At 42.1% G+C, this 17,154-nt stretch overlaps 1 pseudogene across 1 annotated transcript; it reads right to left on the reverse strand.

The window, feature by feature from the left end:
• Positions 1–831: 831 nt before the first annotated feature.
• LOC126953357 (HLA class II histocompatibility antigen, DR beta 5 chain-like) lies at positions 832–13,520 on the reverse strand (annotated as a pseudogene). Its single transcript, XR_007725230.1, has 6 exons — positions 13,320–13,520; positions 4,742–5,004; positions 4,361–4,367; positions 2,257–2,538; positions 1,446–1,559; positions 832–968 (listed from the first exon to the last, which is right to left on the reverse strand). The product of XR_007725230.1 is annotated as an HLA class II histocompatibility antigen, DR beta 5 chain-like (transcript).
• Between the last annotated feature and the right edge of the window lie 3,634 nt (positions 13,521–17,154).

The raw sequence follows: 17,154 nt of genomic DNA on the forward strand, positions 1-17,154 counted from the left end.
CTCATATTGGCCAAGTTGTTTCAGTTGTTATAGTCTGTTCTCAATTTTTATGCATTGCCTTTTTAAACATTAGGATTACTTTTATTGACAAGTGAAAATTGCATAGTATATTTATGTTGTAGAGCATGCAGTTTTGATATATGCCTATAGTGTGGAATGACTAAATCAAGCTATTTAACATATGCATTACCTCATGTACTTATGAAATATACATAAAAACCATTATGCTATTGGGAAATAATCTTCCCTTTTTCATTTCTTTTTATTTTTTGTCTTTGGAGCCATGTGGAACAGATGATTTTTAACTCCAGGTTTCAGAAAAATTTAATAATGTAATACGTTTGTGGCACACAGGGGGAGTACAGATGCACGGGAGGCCATAGGGTTTAGGTAAAGGAGAGCACAAAAGTTGAAGATGAGGCACTGCCATCAATGCTGGGACTTCAGGCCAAGGGCAGGAGCTGAGGAAGCCACAAGGGAGGGCATTTTCTGCAGTTGCTGAACCAGTAGCAAGCAGGTCCTGAGAAAGCTCTCCCTTGTGGAAGAATAAGAGCCAAGCGGGAAAGCTTTCCATCCTGCAAAGCTGGGGTAGAAGATTTTTCCTTGAATGTGGTCATCTGCACTTCAACTCAGGAGTCCTGCAGAGACAGAGGAAAGTGTTGTTTTCAGACCTGGCTCTACTAACAGCTTCTTTTCCCCTCTTTCAAGGACTCAGATGAGAGCACTGCAGGAAGAAGAAAAACAAGTTCCTGAGTCTCCCCGAGCCAATACTCCTGCAGAGCACAGGCCTTTTCTAAGTGGAGAGGAGGAGTTTTGGTGTAAATTGCCTGATCAGAAATTTAGATCCAAAGTCTTTCCTACTATTTCTGTCCCATGGCTTATCATCTCCAGCATCATTCTAGGAGAACCGAATCTGTTTCTAAAAGAGGATTAAAAGGTATTACCTGTTGGCTGAAGTCCAGAGTGTCCTGGGAAAAAGAGGAAAAGATACACACTTAAAAGATATGGAAGCAAATCTGTCCTCCAACACAATGTCCCAGCCCCAGATCTCCCACCTGAGATTTCTCTACCACTACAACCCACACCAACCACGGCAGAGAGGAGAAGAAACAGACCTTGTGACCCATGAAGCGTGACATGTCTGTCACAGGATCCAGTGTAAACACTTTAGCCCTAGTGGCTCCTCCTTAATTTGCTCCAGGATCTCAAACCAAAGGACCCTTAACTAGTTAACCTTCCTCTTGCCTCTGCAGGCCACAAGCTAGTATGCTTTGACACAGTAACCATGCACTGATGATTTCTGGATTAGCAGGACATTGGAGGTCATTTGTGGAAAGAAAGGCTTTATCCAGCGCCACTCATATACTGATAACTAACCTCAGCAAAACCCTATTTCCTCCTCCAGAAAAGCCTGTGGAGAGACTTAGCTCCCAAAAGCTCCTCACCTTTCTGATTCCTGAAGTAGATGAACAGCCCGGCCCCAAGGAAGAAGAGCAGACCCAGCACAAAGCCCCCAACTCCACTCAGCATCTTGCTCTGTGCAGATTCAGACCGTGCTCCTGAGAGAAGAAGGCAGGTTTAGTGATTTTAATCCCAAATTGAACCTTTTTAATTGAGACCCTGCAATTCATAGCTTTGAAAATGGGGAAGAAGGCTGCTCTGTAAGAACTAAACTAACTAGCCATTTCTGGAGGAAAAAAAGGTTTTCAAATCACACTGAACAGTTACAAGTTTCAGGAATCAAACTCATTCTAATATTACAGCTGTGATGTAAGGCATGACTTCAACACCTGATCAACAGAAAGCCTGAGACTCAATGAGGTTAAATAGTTTGTCTAGAGTGACAGAGCTAATGAAAGGTAGAGCTGAGATTGGACTTCTCTCATGTCAGGAAGACCCCTACAGTTCTCCTCTTCTCAGATCACAACAACCAACTTAGGTCAACAGCACCAGAAACAGTCTCAGACCCATAGTCAGGGCCTGGAGCTCTGGGAGAGGGGGTGACCCTGACCTGTGACATCATGGGGAGGTTCAAAACAGGGATGGCCTCTCCTTCCTGCCAGGAATGACTGCTTCCCCAGAGGATACAGGTGTTTCTAGAAACTATTACAGGGCTATCCCCAGTGACCTGTGCTGATGGAGAGGAGAATATGGAGCAAATGAAAATAGGATGTGGGAGAGGAGAAACCTGACACTCAGGGATTAGCAAAGTTCACTTGGTGGGTGAGAAATGTATGAAGTCAGAAAGCTGCTCACTCCATTCCACTGTGAGAGGGCTGGTCACGCTTGGGTGCTCCACTTGGCAGGTGTAAACCTCTCCACTCCGAGGAACTGTTTCCAGCATCACCAGGGTCTGGAAGGTCCAGTCTCCATTCTGGATCAGGCCTGTGGACACCACCCCAGCCTTCTCTTCCTGGCCGTTCCGGAACCACCTGACTTCAGTGCTGCCTGGATAGAAACCATTCACAGAGCAGACCAGGAGGTTGTGGTGCTGCAGGGGCTGGGTCTTTGCAGGATACACAGTTACCTTAGGCTCAACTAGGAGAAAAAATTGTAGAGGGAATGAATCAGGAAGACAGAGTAAATCTCCCTTTTTGGCTGCTTGTCTGCTTCTCTGCAAACCCAGACTCTGGCCTTGACCAGGCCTCCAGCACAGCTGGCCATGTGGCCTCACAGTGTCATCAGCCTGGAATTTAATCTTTATAGTGGGGGCCCATTAGATTTGAGAGATGTGAAAAATTGTGTTTGTTTCTTCATCGCTTGAAATTGGGATGCATTGTCAAAGTGTTTACAAATCTTTGAAAGTACAGAGTGTAGTAATTAAAGCTGATTTCTGGATCAGGTTGCCTGGTTCAAATGCAAGGTCTGCCTTTTACTGGTTGATGCTGGAAGAGTTTTTCAATGCTTCTGTGTCTCAACTTTCTCGCACACAATAGAAGGTAATTATAGTAATTTACCTCTTGGGGTTATATGAAGATTAATGCACATAAAATATATAAAACAATGACTAAAGATAGCCTTCAGTTTATGAAGTCAGAAAGCTTCTCACTCCATTCCACTATAAGAGAGCTCATTACACTTGGGTGCTCCACTTGACACCATCCTTGTAGAGCTTGAGAGAAAAATATGATTTAAAGCAATGTGAAAAGACAAAGGGACTGAGTAGGGTACATGAGGAGACCTAGTATGAATGTTTAGGAATACTACTGCCATGCACTCACACCTTACAACACCACAGAAACGGTTCTGCCCCTGGGAAGACAGGACAGACAGAAATGGTTCTCCAGATCTTTAAGTTCCCAGGAAAGCATGAATCCTAAAGCAGAGAGAAGGATTAAGGAAAGTCATTTTAGTTTTGAAAGTTCTTATATTTACATTGAGCTGATCAATGCATCTCCCATGCAAACAAGCATAACTATTATACTATTATTGTAAAACAATTTTTCTTTCCCAAATGACATTTGGATCAAGGCAGGGTCTGGGACTCATTACCTGGGGTGTTTATGCCTAGGAAAATCCCTAAGTCTAGCATACTCTCAATAAATACATTTTTTTTTTTTTAAGAAGGAAGGAGAAACCTGGAGACACAAATACCACAAAATGGTAGATTTCAGATGTAAACCATTAATAAAAGTTTTGGAATATATTTTATTAAACAGAAATATTCAAATTCTTAACACAGAAAAGAATTTTCAAAATCAACATACAAACCAAAAACTGGAGAAAATGTGGAATCAAATATCAATAAGGTGTTAATAATCTTCCAGTACAGAGAACCCACAAAATCACTGAGAAAAACACTAAGCCCTGGAGATAATAGAAAATAGATCATTGTCCATTACCTACCAAATACAATAGGGAATTCTTAGAGCAGTAATGATAATTGGCCAATAAGTAGGCCAAAATAATTCAAAAGAATTCCAAATAAAAAATAAATTAAAAATTAACCAGAAACATACATTTTCAACTTTTGGTGAGTGTCATAATAAAGGTCAACAAAGGGGAAAGTGAGGTAAGTTGTGTCACAACCATTACACATAAAAGAATAATATGTAACTACTAGAAAACCATTAGCATTATAATAAAATAGTAACTGTGTTAAAATTTTAATCAAAAAGTTAGTTTCACGGTCATTTCAACTATGTAAAAATATACACACTAAGAAAACAAAAAACTAGCAAGAAATTTAGACCTAAAGAAGCTTCAGAGGTGCCTCAGAGGTCTCCTCAATTCCCCTAGAAATTAATCTAATGCTTTTACGAACAAACACCACACACTTTTATTTCAGAGACTGCATGAAGGGTGTGTGCCAGGGACAGTCTGGAACTGGCCTCCTCACATTATCCCAAACCTTGCAGACCCCTCCGCTCTCCTCCCCTAAACCTTCACCCCAACCACACACACCTTACGCTTCCCTTCCCTGCATCTCTAAGGACCCCAGACAATCAAGGTCTCCTCTCTCTAGCCCCCTGCACCTGCCTCCCATGTCACCTCCCCACAGAGGCCTCCAAGAATAAGAAGCAGCCCCCTCTTGCCTCCCCTCCCACAACAGACACACAGACACATCCACACACTACACACACACCTGTGCCCTCAGAACTCCTTGCTCAGGATTGAGAGGATTCTAAATGCTCACAGACGGCGCGCGCTCTCTCTTCCTCTCTCTCTCTCTTTCTCACACTCAGATTCTCAGCTCACAGGGACCCAGGCCCCGCCCCCCCCGCCGCGCTCACCTCGCCGCTGCAACTGTGAAGCTCTCCACACCCCTGTAGTTGTGTCTGCACACTGTGTCCACCTCGGCCCGCCTCCGCTCCAGGAGGTCCTTCTGGCCGTTCCAGTACTCGGCGTCAGGCCGCCCCAGCTCTGTCACCGCCCGGTACTCCCCGACGTCGCTGTCGAAGCGCGCGTACTCCTCTTGGTTATAGATGGATCTGTGCAGCAACCGCACCCGCTCCGTCCCGTTGAAGAAATGACACTCATACTTATCCTGCTTCAAGAAACGTGCTGTGGGGACAGGAACGATCCGGTCACAGGGGCGGCCTCCAGTGAAGACACTGACAGAGACGCCGCCATCCGGGACTACCTGGGCGGCGTGCCAGCACTGGGAACCTTGACTGATCCCAACCACAACCCCGACCACGCGCAGCCCAGGGGCTCATCCTCCGTCTTCCTGAGGCGGACGGGGACCAGGGGGACCAGGCAGGAAAACCCCCTCTGATCCCCAGGCTTTTGGGATCCCCTCCCTGACTCTAGCCTGTTCTGGAGACCTCCAAGCAGGAGCTGGAGGAGGATCCACCCAACACCTCAGCCCTCGCCGCCTCCTTCTGGGAGCCTCCACCCCAAAGACACTCCCTGCTCCTTCCCTCATCCCACAGGCTTTACCCGTTCCTTAACACCCACCGCATTCACCCTGTGAACTCTTCCTTAGTGATGACCTTGTGCCTGGCCTGCGCTGCCTCTGGGAATCCAAATGAGGGAAAACAGACCTCTCCACTCTGCTGGGGAGCTTAAAGAGCAGTGAAAGTCATGGCCAAAAACCAAACACACAAGAGCTTAGACAGGAATGAGAAATGCCAGAAGTGGGGAGTTCTAGAGCAGAGAATAATAGGATGATCTCAATTACATTAGACTGCCAGAGAAGGACCCTCTGAAGAGTAACAGTTCAGATGGGACTTGACAGGTTAAGCAGATGTGAGCCAGGGGGCGGAGTGGAGCCTGTGTGTCTGTTTGGACAAAATGGGGGAGATACACTTCAGGTTTAGGAAATCTCATGTACAAAAGCTTGAATTGATGAACTTCTTCAAGAAACTAGAACAAAGTTCACTAAAGCGGAGAGGCTGACGGGGAGGAGGGTAAAAGATTAGACTGGAGAAATCACAAACACCAGGCATTGAAAAGCCTCTTGGGTGGTGTTAGGATTTGAGATTTATACTAAAGACAATACAAAAGTATCAAAGAGTTTTAAGGAGAATAAAACCATGATGCCCGTAAATGTCCACAAACCTTCCTTTGCATTTCTAAATCCACAAAGCTCAGATATTCGGTTAAAAGAAATTTGTTCATAAAACTCATTTGGCAAATTTCATCTAATAAGAGTAAGCGGTCAAAAGTGTCTCAGAGCTCTTATTGGTGACATGAGCTTCTGTAGTTTCAATACATGTAAACATACATACATATATGTGTGTAAATATACACAGATGTAAAACACTATATATTTTTGATGTTTTTGTCTTTATGTTTGATTGAAATGTAAAACCGACAAAAATAACTGAAAAATTATCCTCTGGTTAAAAGTGAAATGAATAAATAAAAGCATTTTACATTGTGAGTCACATCAAATGTAGAATCACTACAGAAACCTCAGGCATGTTAGTGAAAAATAATTGCAGAGTGACTTATAAGGGCAAGTTGTTGAAAGTTAATAGAGATAGTGCTGATCAACAACTCATGAAAATGTTGAAAAATATTGCATAAGGCAAAAAATAAATATGAAGCTATTAAACTTGCATTGACTAAATGGATTCAACAAGAAAGTGGTTGAATTTATGCAACTGTCTAGTTTTGTATAATGAAACAAGCAAAAATAAACCATAAAAAACTGAATTGGATGCTAAGTGTATAAAAGATGTGAGTCTAGAATTTTCAGAAAGAGCACAGTGTGAATCAGTGCTCTCAGCCTCAGCACTATGGACATTTTGGACCAGATAATTCTTTATTGGTGACGGAGGCTGTTCTGAACATTGTAGGTTCTCTAGCAGTGCCCCTACTCATTAAATATCAGAAGAAACCCCTGTTGTGACAACCAAAAATTGCTCAAACATTACCACGGGTTCCCCAAGGGTGATGGGAGGGGGGGCAGGGGTGGTGAACTATGCCTGGGTAAGCACCACGGGTGTGAACCATCTGAAAAAATCTGTGTTGAACAAGCCACTAGTAGTTATGGAGCAGCTGAGAATTACATTGAAAAATATCTGTGAACATCTTGGTCCTATATAAAACGAATGTTTCATAGAATTCTGGTCCCAATACAGTGCTATCTTTCCAGAAAATGAACTTGTTGAGAACCAAGATTTACTGATTTCCTTGCATTACCAACCAGTCACCAAATCATATCATTTATCTTTCATATCATCTTCTTTCTTAATTTCTGTGCCACTGGTCCACTAATTAAATGTGGTAGTGAATCACAACCACAGCTATTTTATTCCCATTTAATGTCCCAACTTACTCATGTCTTTCAGTCTCCTACTCCCAACAATACTAGCAGACATCAAATTAACAGCCTTGGCCAGAGGTAGAATTCTTGATTTTGTAGTCAAGTCCCCTCAGAAAGGGAGAAACCAAGAAAATGACATTCTCATACTGACAGTTTACAAAACATGAGCAGATCCCCAGACTGTGTGTAGAGACCTTCACAAAGCTCCTTTTGCCCTTTAGAAATGATGCAGAGAGGTGTGCACCCTGGATCAAATGATGTCTATCTTTTTATCCCTAAATTATCTAAGCACTTTCTTTACAGAGAGAAAGTTAAAAAATAAACATGTGTGAAGTCGCTGTCACTGTGGCTTGCATGGTTAGCACTGTAATCCATGTCCATGTGTCCCACTTAGGGTTGACAGATTGGCAAATAAAACCAGAGGATGCCCAGTTAAATTTGGATTTCCAATAAATTATGGTTGTGTATCTGAAATTCAGATTTAACTAGGAACCTGTATTTTATCTGGCAACCCTAGCCCAACTTGCTAGCCAACCCTCAGAAGAAGGAATGATTTAATACTTACTCGTGTTCTTCAACACATGCCTATGATAGACATATAGAACTTTTAAAATGATAAATGCAAAATGAATGAAAGTTCCTCCTATACATTGGAACTAGAAGCCCTTGCATCTCTGCCCCTACTCTAAGAAAGAACCTGGTACATATGAATATTAGAAATTTTGTCAATAATTCAGACACAATCAAATCACTACTCACTAATGACAGAAAAACTCTCGTATTCTAGAATCTGAAAATATGAATTGAAATACGACCTCTTTTAAATGGGTCAATTTTTGCCAACCATAAGCCTATTTGTAATCTATCAAATGTATTTTATAATAATCCTCACAGGATTATTTGTAAGTGTGAAATTTAATAATGAGTCTTCTTAGCAGTGATCACATAATAAACACTCAAATGTATTCCCATTTTAATTTTTTGATCCCTATAACTGGAGCTCACATTAGTTTTTCCATTCCATGATTCTAAAGCAATTACTATCTTCATTATGATTTTGCAATTGTCTTCCGTTCTTCTATTAGTTTCATAAATAATTGTCATTCTGAAAACATAGGGCAGGAACACTGGTTTATGTCTAATAAAGCAGCATACCTAAACAAACCTCACACAAAAGGCATCTGCTGACATAAAAGAAAGGGACACTCTACATGCTCAGATTTAAACTGTAATCTGATTTCCAGCACCAAATTTGTGATACTAGGTTTTCCTTTTAACCTTTCAATTTTAGATTCCAGAGATGTATATGTTTTTAAACACCACTGATACAACAGGATCCTTATTGAAATTGAATACTGAAATTCATAGGCCTGGTACACAGTCACTGCAAAATGTTGCATGGCATATACTGACGGCGACTGGATTCATTTTATTCATTACTCCATTCTTGTGACCTGGAGTAGTAACCGGTATATTCAAAGTCACTAATAAATATCGGCTGTGTGAAATACTGGCTGTGTGACCTTTTGCATGAGCAGTCACCACTGCACACAGGGACCCTCTAGTATTTCCTTGCTAATAATGACTGAGCATCTCTGCTTCACAGGTCCTCCTGCTTCTCTTCAGCCTCTTTAGCCTTTTCCTTTCAATCCAGCTGGCTCCCTAAACCCAGAGCACAGTCCTTCCCTGAAGCTCACTACTCAAAACAGTCAAACTTAACCTCATCCTCACTTCTACTCGCTCTTCAAAGGGTCCAATCCATTTTCCTCCCTGGATACTCCACTGAGTGCAAATATCAACTCCACCAATCCCAGCAGTTGCTTCTCTCTCACATTCTCACTTCCCCCTCCTCTTAGTGGTACTCACCACAATTGGTCTCTTCTCCTTGGAAAAAAGTCTATTTTCTTTGACTTACACATATGATGCAATCTTGTTTTTTTTTTCAACATCCCTGGGCCTTTCTCAGTCCCCTTTGCTAGCCTGTGCCCTCTTCTTTTATATCCAGACAATCTATCTCCCTATGTAACCTCTTCCACTCCCTGGAATTTAATATAGTACACGTATTGATGCCGCCAACATAAATACCTCCAACCCTGGCCTCACCATGAGTCTCCTTTTTTTTTTTTTTTTTTTTTTGAGACGGAGTCTTGCTCTGTCACCCAGTCTGGAGTGCAGTGGTGCAATCTTGGCTCACTGCAAGCTCCATCTCCAAGGTTCACGCCATTCTCCTGCCTCAGCCTCCCAAGTAGCTGGGACTACAGGCTCCTGCCACCACTCCTGGCTAATTTTTTGTATTTTTAGTAAAGATGGGGTTTTGCCGTGTAGGCCAGGATTGTCTCCATCTCCTGACCTTGTGATCCGCCCACCTCGGCCTCCCAAAGTGCTGGGATTTCAGCCGTGAGCCACTGTACTCAGCCCACCATAAGTCTCTTAAATGCCATTGACCTTCTGATTGCTTCACACAAATGTCAATAAATTATCTGAAACTTAAAACTTTTATTTCCAACCACCCACTTCAAATCATTTCCTCCCACAGTTTTCCCTATCTCAATAAACAATACCACCACCCACTAATTTGTCAAAATAAAATCCTTAGGACTAAGCTTGATTTTTCTACCCCCTTTACAGTAACCCATTAACAAAGTAAGCAAAATCCACTTTATCTTTTTCACTGTCTTTATCACTAGTGAACTCCATGAAGCCACAAGCCTGTTTTCCCTGAGGATTCCCTGCTGTGCTCCTAGTCTTCCTAACCACTTGTCAACCCCAACAATCCAATCCCCACAGAGTAGCTAGAATTAGTTTTAAAAATTCAATATAGGCCAGGCACAGTGGCTCATGCCTGTAATCCCAGCACATTGGGAGGCTGAGGCGGGTGGATCATGAGGTCAAGAGATCAAGACCATCTTGCTCAACATGACGAAACCCTGTCTCTACTAAAAATACAAAAATTACCTGGGCATGGTGGTGCACTCCTGTAATCCCAGCAACTTGGGAGGCTGAGGCAGGAGAATCACTTGAACCCAGAAGGCGGAAGTTGCAGTAAGCCGAGATTGTGCCACTGCACTCCAGCCTGGTGACAGAGCAAGGCTACATCTCAAAAAAAAAAAAAAAAAAAAAAAAAAAAAAAAAAAGAATATAAATTGACTCTCCTTGTAACCATCCAGGAGCTTCCCATATCTATTTAAATAAAATTGAGGCCATGCGCAGTGGCTCACGCCTGTAATCCAGGCACTTTGGGAGTCTCAGGCAGTCAGATTACCTGAGGTCAGGAGTTGAAGACCAGCCTGGCCAACATGGTGAAACTCTGTCTCTACTAAAAATACAAACAAACCAAAAAAAAAAAAAAATTAGCTGGGCATGGTGGTGGGTACCTGTAATCCCAGCTACTTGAGAGACTGAGGCAGGAGAATCACTTGAACCCGGGAGGCAGAGGTTGCAGTGAGCTGAGACCATGCCATTGCACTACAGCCTGGGCAACAAGAATGAACCTCCCTCTCAAAAACAAATAAGATTAAATAAACAAATTAACTAAATAAAATTCAAATTTCTTACCATGGATATCAGAGCCTAATATGATGAGGCTCCTGACTTCCTCTCTGCATCCTCCGTCATCTTCTGCCACTGCGTTTCCTTGCTTGCTCACTTCAGTCCCTCTTGCCTTCTTTCTGTCCCCGCACATAATTTCCCATACCAGGGCTTCCCCCGCAATTCTGTCTCCCTGGAACTTTCGCCCTTAGATCTTCACATGACTGTCTACTTATTTTGTTGTCTCAACTGGATGTCACTTTCTCAAGTAGAGCTCCCTACATATATGAACTAAAGTTGAGTGAATCCACGTCTCTCTTTTCTACAAACCTGATGTCTTTTCTTCAGTGCACTGTGACTCTCTGAAATTTTCTTGTTTGTTAAATGCTTATTGGGTTAATGTCTATTTCCTCTGCTGTTGTGTGACTTCCATGAGAGTAGGGACCCTCTCTATCTTACTCAAATAGAATGATTTGAACCTAGAAGGGAGCCCAGTACACAGTAGCTGCTGAGAAAAAGAAGCGTGGTTTACATGAATAAACCAGGCTATGGGAACTGATCACTGTGTGGATCCTGGAAAGCAAGAAGGGGCTCAAGCTCCAGCACTCTTTCGTTTTGATGTCACACTACACCCCTTTTCCTCCCGGTGAGAAATACAGGCAAACTTCTTCTTTCCCATCCTTCCAGTTGGAAGAAGAATTCACAGATAAAGAAACAGTGATTTAAGAAAAAGGAAATTTTTTTATTAAGATTCATTGCTTGGGCAATGAATTCACTGTGCCTGGGTGTGGCAGCTCACACCTATAATCCTAGCACGTCGTGGGGGCTTATAATCCTAGCACTTTGGGAGTCTCAGGCAGGCAGATTACCTGAGGTCAGTAGTTTAAGACCACCCTGGGCAACACAGGAAAAATCTCATCTCCAACAAAATTAGTTGGGCTTGTAGTCTCTGTTACTCTGGAGGCTGAGGAGGAAGGATCGCTTGAGTGTTGGAGGCAGGGGTTGCAGTGAGCCTAGATTGGATCACTGCATTACAGCCTGGGTGACAGAGCCAGGCCTTCCCCCCCACCCCCCACCCACAAAAAAGAAATCTCTCTTTCATTGGATCTCCTAGTGCTAAGGGTCTGTGCAAGCTTTAGGGAATTCTGGATATGATGACAACATAGCTGGGGAAAAATAGAGAGAAACTGGAGGGAGAGGTAAGCAGACATGGCTAATTAAGGAAAGCTGAGGGCATGATGGGTCAATCTATGAAATTTAGGACAAGACACCAGTAAGACAATGAGTTCCCAAGACTTGATCATTAACTTTCAGCCCTATGAGATGTGAACAATGTCCACATTCTCTCCATAACCCCACACAGAGCATATAGTTTGAACCTTATCAAATTTCTGATATTTGACAATTTTTGACTTACAAAAATTGAATTTCATATAATTTGCCTTATGTTAGTTGAATCTCTTCCTGTCATGTCTAGTCAGAGCATGTAGGAGATGTAGGAGAAAATAGTATAGAAAGGTTAAAAAAGATTCATAGGCCGGGCGCAGTGGCTCAAACCTGTAATCCCAGCACTTTGGGAGGCCGAGACGGGTGGATCACTAGGTCAGGAGATCGAGACCATCCTGGCTAACACGGTGAAACCCCGTATCTACTAAAAAATACAAAAAACTAGCTGGGCGAGGTGGCGGGCGCCTGTAGTCCCAGCTACTCGGGAGGCTGAGGCAGGAGAATGGCGTGAACCAGGGAGGCGGAGATTGCAGTGAGCTGAGATCCGGCTACTGCACTCCAGCCTGGGACACAGAGCGAGACTCCGTCTCAAAAAAAAAAAAAAAAAGATTCATAATAAACTCTAACCTGGGCCAGGTTTTTAGAGGATGCCTTAAGTTCTTTAGGCATCAAAGAATACCTCATAGATGCTCTTTAACTGTAGGATGACTCCAAGTACTAAAGATCTCAGCTTCAGCTCCAAGGATTTTTCCCCATAAGAAAGAGCACTAAGCATAACTTCTGTCAGAGACCTTGCACACATTACAGGGATACAGGCTTTATAAACATTGGAGTTCAGAAAAACAAGAAAGGAGATAATGGGGAGGCCACTGGGTCCATCCTCACATATGAGGAAGAGGGGCCAATACCACAGGTTCTGTCAAGGGCATAACACAGGATCGTCTAGGAGAGACACTTTGAATTCCCTTGACTCCCACAAAAATTTCAGGAATAACCTCCTTTTGTCTGACAGGTCAACATAATAAATGGAAGTGCTGTATGGGGAATTTATTTTAGCATCTTTATTTTTAAATCTTCTAAGGACCCTGAGGACATGTGATGCAAAGGTTTTATTGCTGGAGATGTGAGAAGAAATGACCTGTATGGAGGCCCCTTACACAGTCTCATGGAGACGGCAAGTAGCCAAGCTCCTTTTGTGGAGGAAATAATTTGGGATCCCGTGATAAAGATGGGCAATCTCTGAAGAAAACATCACAATTTCTTAAGGGACATGGTCTGGGCACAATGTTAACAAAACTCCCTATTTTCCCCTCCCCACAGTAGCTCAGCACCCGCAATGTGCACTTACATTGGGTGTCCCCAGCCAAAGCCAGTGGGGAGCTCAGCACCATCAGTGTCACTGTCAGAGCTGCCATGCAGGAGCCTCCAGGGAGCTTCAGACACACCATGCTGGAGAACAGGACAGGACCAGGGGCCAGAGGAGCAGACAAGTCTCACTCAGGGAGAACTATGACCCCCCTCCACCCACATTCCAAATTATAGGGAGGAAGTTACTGATTTCCTTGCTCCTGGATTGGGTAATCTCGTGTTGGAGAACCAATCAGCATCTGAGTTCAATAGCATCATCAGTCGCTGGTCAGAGATGCTGTATGAAGGTCCCCTTCTGAAACAGAATTTCCTTCTTTAAAGGATTGTTTTAATTTAGTACCTGAAAGATTTGAAGCAGTTGAGTGTAAAACACTTTAATTGGGGTGCTATTTTTAGCCAGCTCTGTGCTGGTCAATGATGTGTTCACAAGTTGGAGCCTTGTAAGAGCATTCATTTCCCACTTGACAACAGAAGTATTTGCAGGAGTGAGTGTGTGACTGTGTTTAGGAATAAAGAAGATAGAGGGAACATGGTTGCAAATCAGGAGACCTTTCATCTGGTCCTTATTGCGCCATATCTTAATGTTGTAGATTTGGCAAAATTACTTCATGTCTCACAGTTGACATGAAGGCACTGCGATCTTTCAGGTCTTTCAATACTGGAAAATGCTGTGATTCTGTGGACGCTTCAAGGAGCGGCAGCCCCGGGTATCTGATGATATGACAGAATGACAGCTGTTGACTAGAGAGCTTAATCTGTACCTATTTACAGGTAGAGATGTCTCTAATAAGTTAAAGGAAATTGAAAGTTAGTAATAATTTAATCTGATTAAAAAGGGTTTTTTCAAGTGTGTCTCCTGATGCTGCCCCCAAGTTTAGTGGCACCTCCAGAACACACACAGGCAAGGTATTTGCAGGGGCCACCTATGTGCAATGGAGAATCTGAAGGTGCCTTTGTGTAGCACTTACCCTAACAATGTGATATGGTCAGCTGTCCAATCAAAGTATTCAGGGGTCTGAGAGATCAATCAAGGACTCAAAGTCAGCTGTTGACAGAACAACAGCTGTTTGTTTTAAAATAATTAACATTTATGTGAAGAGTGTTCAGTCCCTCATTCCTGGTTCCCATTAGGATTTCCTCATTTGACTGAGGCTATGAACCTTTACTATTCCACTTCTGTTGTTTTATCGTAAGGGAATATATAAAAAGACTTTGCTGGCAGGACGCAGTGGGTCATGCCTGTAATCCCAGAACTTTGGGAGACCGAGGTGGGCGGATCACTTGAGGTCAGGAGTTCGAGACCAGCCTGACCAACATGGTGAAACCTCGTCTCTACTTAAAAAAATACAAAAATCAGCTGGGCACGGTGGTGCATGCCTGTAATCCCAGTTACTCGGGAGGATGAGGCATGAGAATTGCTTGATTCCCAGGAGGCAGAGGTTGCAGTGAGTCAGGAGCACGCCACTGCACTCCAGTCTGGTCAATACAGTGAGACTCAGTTTCAAAAAAAAAAAAAGACTTTGCTAACTAATACGTTACAGAATGTTCAGGAAACAGAACCCTAGGGAAAATCTATGAATTACACCAGTTGATGTAATAATGTAATTTTAAACATACAATTCTACATTCAGATAGTTATTATGCTTTATATTTATATAAATGTAGCATCTAAGATTCAGAATGGACTTCAAAGCGCAACTATACAGATAAAGTTCTGCATTAATTCACACCCTACCACAGTTACGAGAGGCACTCATTCCTTATGTGCCTTAGTGTTTCTAGGGATGGGATACTCACCATGCTGCAATAAAAATGACTAAAATTTCTTGAGCAATTTTTGAGCATTTTGCTTTGCACTCAGAATTGTACCAAGAACTTTCCATACATCATATTTTTATTCAATTCTCACACTAGCTGAGTGAGGGAAATACCCTTTTCATCCCTACAAGTGGAAGAATAAAATGATGGAGATTAAACAACTTTTGCAAGGATGCAAGGCTAGTAAATAGTAACTCGGCCTCCCAAAGTGCTGGGATTACAGGCGTGAGTCACCACATCTGGCCAGCAAAGTCATCTTATTCCCTTACAATAAAACAAGAGAAATGGAATAGTAAAGGGCCATAACCTCTAACAAATGAGGAAATCACAATGGGAACCAGGAGTAAGAGATTGAACACTCTTCACATAGAATATTAATTATTTTAAGGCAGAGTTGTTCTGTCAACTCTATTGAACCAAGTTATTATATATGTGATTCCAAACCTCTCAAGCTCTGCCGTTGTTTTATACTACCTCACATTCAATTTCTAAAGAGAATTATGTCCCTTATACTCAAATTATTTTTTATCACTTTAATTCATGGCTGTGCAAATCAGCAAGACTACTTCTTTTAATGAATGGCAACATTTTATAGACTTTGGGGTAGATACTGTGTAGCAATTCTAGTTCCTTCAAAAGATTCCCCTCATCACCATGGTTACTCTCCTCTGGAAACGACACAATTTGCCTTTATATTACATAAGGATATCCATAGCTCCTGCACAAATCTCCTTCTTATTAAAGACAACAACAGCCTCAACATTCCTAACTCCATTCTATTACTCTCAATCATCATTTCCAATTTCTTAGCATGAAGTAGTGCAAGTTTGATCATTTCAGAATAGAATAAAAACAGTATCTCGTTTACTTTGGAAAAATATATTTCTGTTAATGTGGAAAGTTAAAGATTTCTTGGAGAGGTTGGGTGGAAGTCACTATTGTCCCTGGATTTGAGAATAAACAGTGTTCCTACACTACAGTGATAATTCAGTACTATTGACTATTGTGCAATTGCAACCAGGAGAATATCACATTTAATTTGATAATAGGAAATTATAATTTACTAATTAACTAATTGTGATGTGGTAATTTAGGAAAGGAAGCTAAGGTTCACCTTAGCATTACAGGATAAAAGCGGAGGCAAAAATAAGTAATTCTACTTCAAGAATGTACTAAAATATAGTTAAAGAGAAACTTTCAAAACTTGTTTATATAAATTTGACACACTGTTTATAAATCATACAAATTTATATTACAAAGATGACCAATAGCAATGAACTAAATTCTGTATGTTTTATACATTTATGAGTAACAAAGATGTTGTCTTAGCTCATTTGTGCTGTGATAAAATATGGTAGACTGAGTAATTTATAAAGAGCACATGGAAGATGAGAAGTCCAAGATTAAGGCATCAGCAGGTTCAATATCTGGCAAAGGGCATGGTCTCCACTTCCAAGATGGCACCTTGCATCCTCCAGAGGGGATGAACACTGTGTACTCACATAGTAGAAGGTGAAAGGGCAAGAGGCTAAAAACCTTGTGAATCATTTTTTACAAGGGCCTTAAATCCCATTCATGAGTGAGGAGCCCTACCTGAATTTTAAAGGGGACATGCCTGAACTACAACAGATGTGCTTCTTTAAATTATGTATCTCACACTTTCCTTCAATATTCAATATAAGGATAGTTCAGGCTAAACAATGTAGCAACTGTCACCAAACCATCAATCATACAGGTGATCTCTAGGCTGAACTTTTGCACTGAAAACAAGAGAAGAATCCTCTCAACTCTGCTGTGTGTGAGAGGTGTCAAATACGAGAGCTTATTTCCTGAGGAAATGGCAATTAAATTGGTTTCTGGAAGAAAGTGGTTTTCAGTGTGGAAGTTCCATGGTCTCTGGCCTTGATACGTAAAACCACAGGTTTGGTTTTAGGGGAAATAAATCCCAACATTCCCAGGACTAAACAGGTAAAATCAGAAGCACAGACTTCTGTTGA

This window comes from Macaca thibetana, chromosome 4 (genome assembly GCF_024542745.1).
Source record: "Macaca thibetana thibetana isolate TM-01 chromosome 4, ASM2454274v1, whole genome shotgun sequence".
In the NCBI taxonomy this organism is placed as follows: Eukaryota; Metazoa; Chordata; class Mammalia; order Primates; family Cercopithecidae; genus Macaca; species Macaca thibetana.